The sequence below is a fragment of the Fistularia commersonii genome, unplaced genomic scaffold (genome assembly GCF_037954325.1).
Source record: "Fistularia commersonii isolate RoL2024-O1a breed Wild unplaced genomic scaffold, RoL_Fcom_v1.0 HiC_scaffold_39, whole genome shotgun sequence".
Classification (NCBI taxonomy): Eukaryota; Metazoa; Chordata; class Actinopteri; order Syngnathiformes; family Fistulariidae; genus Fistularia; species Fistularia commersonii.
Window position 1 is genome coordinate 267,501 of NW_028233997.1, and position 7,500 is coordinate 275,000.

Genomic DNA, 7,500 nt, shown 5'->3' on the forward strand with positions numbered 1-7,500 from the left:
GTGCTAATAGCATTGGCCGAAACGTTTCCACAACCAAACCAACATTAGCTCATCCACTCATTCACATATGTGTGTGCCCAGAGGTCCGGGAGCTCCAGTCATAAGTCCGGGTGATCTATGTCCGGAGAAGGCTCACCTTAGCCGCTCTAAGGGGTCCTGCTGCCCCCCAGCTTCCCGGCCTTTGAGAAGAGACACATAACTCCGCTCTTCCGCTTCTCCGCTATGGGCCCTGGTACTCCCGATCCTCCGAACTCAGGTGAATTGCGTGACGTGCTTCTGCTCTCCTATAAGCCCCTACACACTTCGAACACGGCTGTTATCACCCTGTTACTGCATTTCAATGACACCCATTTGCTTTCGATCTCAGTGTCTGCCTCCGTACGGAAAAAGCGGGATGGGTGGGGGGGCATAAGCGCATTCGTGGTGTAAGTAATCAGAAGTTAATAGTGTTAACGGTTTGCGAGAAATTTTTAATGCTAGACAAAAAAAGAAAATTAGAAGGATATAATTAAATAAATAGATAGAAAAATAAAATTAAAAACGAAAAAAAAAAAATTGTGAGGGGAATATAACATGTAATTAAGTTGGCGGTTCACAAGGAATCTCAGACATCAAACTGTTTTTAATTGAACATAAATAGTACACCCAAATATACAAATGTACAAATAAACATAGCAAGGTAGAACTGAATGTCAATGAAACAACCAGGGATGAGGAAGCAACGGACATCAGGACATTTGTTCTGTATGTAATGAGAAGTTAATAGTGTTACAGGTTTGTGAGAAATTTACAGTGCGAGACAAAAAAAGAAATTAAAAGGAAGTAATTAAATCAATAGATAGACAAATAAGAAATTAAAACGAAAAAAAAAAAAAAAAATTGCAAGGGGAATGTAACATGTAATCAAGTTGTTTTTTTTTTTTTGTTTTTTTTTTTTTACCAAAAAAAAAAGGAACCTCGGACATGGGTAACTATATTTTTTAGTTTTTGGATTTTTCCATAAGTTTTAAGGATTTTTTTTTTTTTTTTTTATATTTCAAAATCGTTTATGAAGACATTAAAATTTGGGGAGCATTTTTGCATTCTGTTCTTGTGAATGAAGAACTTGGCCAGGCCTAAAAGAACATTGACACAGAGTTCATCTGTTATGTTGCTTATAAGTAAACAGAATGTTATATCATCTTTTGAGAAGGAAACTGGTGACGATGGAATGAGAAGGAGAAAAAATATATGGTCAGTGGTTTCAATGTTGTCTTCACAAAATGTACAAATATTATCTTCAAAATTAAAGCGTACCCTCGATAATTCCTTAGATGGGTAGATGTCAGTCATAATTTTGAAGTGGGTCTCTTTTGCCTTGGGGGTATGGGTAGAGTCAGATACATGGTTCGCAGCGTGGCAATCGATTCCTCATCAAATTTATTTAAAATATCCTTTTTTTTTTTTTTGACGTCCAGGGAATAAGTTTCCTGTGAAACATTTCCTAATAAAGGAGTTGCCGCGCTTTCTGTCCACAATTGAGATTCCCTGGAGTGATAGTCGGGGTAACTGTGGTTGTACGGTTCGGTGCGTCATTATATTTTTGGTCAGGAATACAAATTGTCGAGGCAGTGCGTTTCGTAACTTTGGCAACTCTAATATGGGAGGCTTGAATCTGTGTGTAGTACAGAACTGCTCATTGTCCAGAGGACTGCCAGTGTCATCCATCAAGTCAATTATCGACCATATACCTTTCTCAAAGCATTCCTTGTAAAACAGAGGTTTGTTGCCATGCAGTACATATCGATTGTTCCAAACTATTATACTGTGTGGTGAGAAATTGTGTACGTATATCATTTTCCAGTATAATAATATTTGTTTATGGAACTCTGAACATTTGACAGGAATCTTGTTGATATCCAAGTCAGAGATAAGCAGAAGACTCAGGCCGCCGACTTTGTTGAATAAGTAGTTTGGAGTACAATACCAGAAAGAACGATGAGGTTTGATCCAGGATTTCAACCAGTTCACCTTCAATGTCCCATTCAAGCAGTCCGACTCTATCACTTTCAGCCCTCCTTCACTTGTTTCTTTCACCATATGTGATTTTTCTTAGATGGTGTGGTCTGTTCCTCCAGATAAAGTTGAAATTGATTTGGTTAACAGATTTTACGAGTTGATTTGGAGCAGCATTGGAATACGCTGGGTATATACATCTGGATAAACACATCCATTTTAGTCAAATATATCCGGCCTAATATTGATAAATCTCTCTGGAGCCATATATTAGAATTAAGCTTTACTTTGATTCAGTTTAGATTCAATGTTCCTGGATTGATTTAACGTTTGGTCCTTGGATAGGAAAATGCTCAAGTATTTTATTTCTGATTTCATGGAAACATCGCTGATTTCCTTTAGTGGCGAGTCATGCAGCGCAAGAAGTTTGCATTTCTTTAAGTTTAATGACAATCCTGAAGCCTTGGAGAATGTTTTGGTTGTTTTCAGCACTTATTGGGACTTGATGTTCATTTTTCAAAACTAAGGTTGTGTCATCTGCCAGCAGGCTAATAACAATTTCTGTCCCCAACATTACTTCTGTCCCACACGTATACACACACACACACACACACACACACACACACACACACACACACACCTTAATTCCACTCTTTTATATACGCATGTCTGGAGTTCCGGGAGCTCGTTCTCAACGTTCTGGGGATAATCATAGCTGTGCTGATAGCATTGGCCGAAACGTATCCACAACCAAACCGACATTAGCTCATCCACTCATTCACATATGTGTGTGCCCGGAGGTCCGGGAGCTCCAGTCATAAGTCCGGGTGATCTATGTCCGGAGAAGGCTCACATTAGCCGCTCTAAGGGGTCCTGCTGCCCCCCAGCTTCCCGGCCTTTGAGAAGAGACACATAACTCCGCTCTTCCGCTTCTCCGCTATGGGCCCTGGTACTCCCGATCCTCCGAACTCAGGTGAATTGCGTGACGTGCTTCTGCTCTCCTATAAGCCCCTACACACTTCGAACACGGCTGTTATCACCCTGTTACTGCATTTCAATGACACCCATTTGCTTTCGATCTCAGTGTCTGCCTCCGTACGGAAAAAGCGGGATGGGTGGGGGGGCATAAGCGCATTCGTGGTGTAAGTAATCAGAAGTTAATAGTGTTAACGGTTTGCGAGAAATTTTTAATGCTAGACAAAAAAAGAAAATTAGAAGGATATAATTAAATAAATAGATAGAAAAATAAAATTAAAAACGAAAAAAAAAAATTGTGAGGGGAATATAACATGTAATTAAGTTGGCGGTTCACAAGGAATCTCAGACATCAAACTGTTTTTAATTGAACATAAATAGTACACCCAAATATACAGATGTACAAATAAACATAGCAAGGTAGAACTGAATGTCAATGAAACAACCAGGGATGAGGAAGCAACGGACATCAGGACATTTGTTCTGTATGTAATGAGAAGTTAATAGTGTTACAGGTTTGTGAGAAATTTACAGTGCGAGACAAAAAAAGAAATTAAAAGGAAGTAATTAAATCAATAGATAGACAAATAAGAAATTAAAACGAAAAAAAAAAAAAAAATTGCAAGGGGAATGTAACATGTAATCAAGTTGTTTTTTTTGTTTTTTTTTTTTTTTTTACCAAAAAAAAAAGGAACCTCGGACATGGGTAACTATATTTTTTAGTTTTCGGATTTTTCCATAAGTTTTAAGGATTTTTTTTTTTTTTTTTTATATTTCAAAATCGTTTATGAAGACATTAAAATTTGGGGAGCATTTTTGCATTCTGTTCTTGTGAATGAAGAACTTGGCCAGGCCTAAAAGAACATTGACACAGAGTTCATCTGTTATGTTGCTTATAAGTAAACAGAATGTTATATCATCTTTTGAGAAGGAAACTGGTGACGATGGAATGAGAAGGAGAAAAAATATATGGTCAGTGGTTTCAATGTTGTCTTCACAAAATGTACAAATATTATCTTCAAAATTAAAGCGTACCCTCGATAATTCCTTAGATGGGTAGATGTCAGTCATAATTTTGAAGTGGGTCTCTTTTGCCTTGGGGGTATGGGTAGAGTCAGATACATGGTTCGCAGCGTGGCAATCGATTCCTCATCAAATTTATTTAAAATATCCTTTTTTTTTTTTTTGACGTCCAGGGAATAAGTTTCCTGTGAAACATTTCCTAATAAAGGAGTTGCCGCGCTTTCTGTCCACAATTGAGATTCCCTGGAGTGATAGTCGGGGTAACTGTGGTTGTACGGTTCGGTGCGTCATTATATTTTTGGTCAGGAATACAAATTGTCGAGGCAGTGCGTTTCGTAACTTTAGCAACTCTAATATGGGAGGCTTGAATCTGTGTGTAGTACAGAACTGCTCATTGTCCAGAGGACTGCCAGTGTCATCCATCAAGTCAATTATCGACCATATACCTTTCTCAAAGCATTCCTTGTAAAACAGAGGTTTGTTGCCATGCAGTACATATCGATTGTTCCAAACTATTATACTGTGTGGTGAGAAATTGTGTACGTATATCATTTTCCAGTATAATAATATTTGTTTATGGAACTCTGAACATTTGACAGGAATCTTGTTGATATCCAAGTCAGAGATAAGCAGAAGACTCAGGCCGCCGACTTTGTTGAATAAGTAGTTTGGAGTACAATACCAGAAAGAACGATGAGGTTTGATCCAGGATTTCAACCAGTTCACCTTCAATGTCCCATTCAAGCAGTCCGACTCTATCACTTTCAGCCCTCCTTCACTTGTTTCTTTCACCATATGTGATTTTTCTTAGATGGTGTGGTCTGTTCCTCCAGATAAAGTTGAAATTGATTTGGTTAACAGATTTTACGAGTTGATTTGGAGCAGCATTGGAATACGCTGGGTATATACATCTGGATAAACACATCCATTTTAGTCAAATATATCCGGCCTAATATTGATAAATCTCTCTGGAGCCATATATTAGAATTAAGCTTTACTTTGATTCAGTTTAGATTCAATGTTCCTGGATTGATTTAACGTTTGGTCCTTGGATAGGAAAATGCTCAAGTATTTTATTTCTGATTTCATGGAAACATCGCTGATTTCCTTTAGTGGCGAGTCATGCAGCGCAAGAAGTTTGCATTTCTTTAAGTTTAATGACAATCCTGAAGCCTTGGAGAATGTTTTGGTTGTTTTCGGCACTTATTGGGACTTGATGTTCATTTTTCAAAACTAAGGTTGTGTCATCTGCCAGCAGGCTAATAACAATTTCAGTCCCCAGCACGTCTAACTTTTGGATATCGTTGCTCTTTTCAACATAAACGGCTAGCATTTCGGTAGCAATTATAAATAAATAGGGTGAGATGGGGCAACCTTGGGGGATTCCCACATCAACATGGAAGCTCGGAGTGGTGCCGCTTGGCAGGGTGACACAGCTATGAATATTCTCATAGAGCCCACGGATCACATTCCTGAATATTTAACCAAATCCAAAATGTTCGAGCGTTGCTATGATAAATGGATGTTCGACCGAGTCAAAGGCTTTAGAAAAGTCCAAGAAGGATATGCGGCCATTATCTTCAATGCGATACGCCTCTAAACCCATCGCTCGCCCCGACTCGGGGAATCCTAGAGCCTACTTGCACCCCCGCCCTAACTTAACTCCCTCACTCGTGGAGCTCCCTGAGCTCCACACATCCCGGAGCATCACGCCGACTCATTCACATTTGAATGATTGTCTTTATTTTATGTCCGCTAGATAGAGGCATCCGCACATGCGCATCAGTGGAGCTTCAGGCCGGCTGAGGCATGGACTGAAAATCATAAAGACATGTGTGATGAGCTAAAAGGAAGATAAGCATATTTTTATAATAAATGTAAGAAAGAGAGGGTAATGCAGCCTCAGGGCGGCACTGGCCCGTGTCTCTCCAAGCCTGCCTTTGGGGGGGGGGGGGGGGGGGGGGGGGCACGGAGCAGTGTCTCCCTGTGCCGGTCCCAAGCCCGGATAAATGCAGAGGGTTGCGTCAGGAGGGGCATCCGGCGTAAAACGTTTGCCAAAACCAAACATGCGAGTCAACCATAACTATACCATACCGGATGGGTCGCGGACCGGGTTAACAACGACCGCCATTGGTACTGATGACCTACAGGGTACTAATGGAAATCGGGCTACTGTGGGTCGAAGAACAAGAAGAAGAAGAAGAGGAGGAGTGCGTGTTCGGAAGCAGAGAGAGAGGAGGAAAGGAAAGAGCCTGGGACTGAGAGTAGGGACTTTGAATATTGGGACTATGACAGGAAAAGGTAGAGAGTTGATGGACACGATGCAGAGAAGGAAGCTGGATATACTGTGTGTCCAGGAGACCAGGTGGAAGGGTAGTAAGGCTAGAAGCTTAGGAGCAGGCTTTAAGTTATACTATTATGGTGCTGACAAGAAGAGAAATGGAGTAGGAGTCATCTTGAAGGAGGAGTTTGTAAGGAACGTCCTAGAGGTGAAAAGAATGTCAGATAGACTTATGAGTCTGAAATTGGAAATTGAAGGTGTGATGCTCAGTGTTGTTAGTGGCTATGCGCCACAGGTGGGATGTGAACCTGAAGAGAAGGAGAAGTTCTGGAATGAGTTGGATGAAGTGATGCAGAATATTCCCAGAAATGAGAGAGTGGTAATTGGTGCAGACTTCAATGGACATGTTGGTGAAGGCAATAGAGGGGATGAAGAAGTGATGGGCAGATATGGTATCCAGGATAGGAATGCAGAGGGACAGATGGTGGTAGATTTTGCAAAAGGGATGGAAATGGGTGTAGTGAATACCTTTTTCCAGAAAAAACAGGAACATAGGGTAACTTATAAGAGCGGAGGTAGGAGCACGCAGGTAGACTACATCTTGTATAGACGAGGTAACCTGAAAGAGATCGGTGACTGCAAAGTAGTTGTAGGTGGGCGTGTAGCCAGACAGCATAGGATGGCGGTTTGTGCGACGACTCTGGTGACAAGGTAGATGACGAGGACAAAGGCAGAGCAGAGGACAAAGTGGTGGAAGCTGAAAAGGGAGGAGCGTTGCACGGTTTTCAGGGAGGAGTTGAGAAAGGGTCTGGGTGGTCAGGGTGAGCTGCCAGATGATTGGACAACAACAGCTAGTGTTATCAGGGAGACAGGTAGAAGAGTACTCGGTTTGTCATCTGGAAGGAAAGTTGATAAGGAGACTTGGTGGTGGAATGAGGAAGTGCAGGAGTATATACGGAGAAAGCGGTTAGCGAAGAAGAAGTGGGATACTGAGAGGACTGAAGAGAACAGAAAGCAGTTCAGGGAGATGCGGCGAAAGGTAAAGATGGCGGTAGCGAAGGCAAAACAAAGGGCGTATGATGACTTGTATGCTCAGTTGGATAGTAAGGAGGGTGAGAACGATCTATATAGGTTGGCGAAACAGAGAGATAAAGATGGAAAGGATGTACAACAGGTCCGGGTGATTAAGGACGGAGAGGGAAATGTATTGACACATCTTAGAAGAG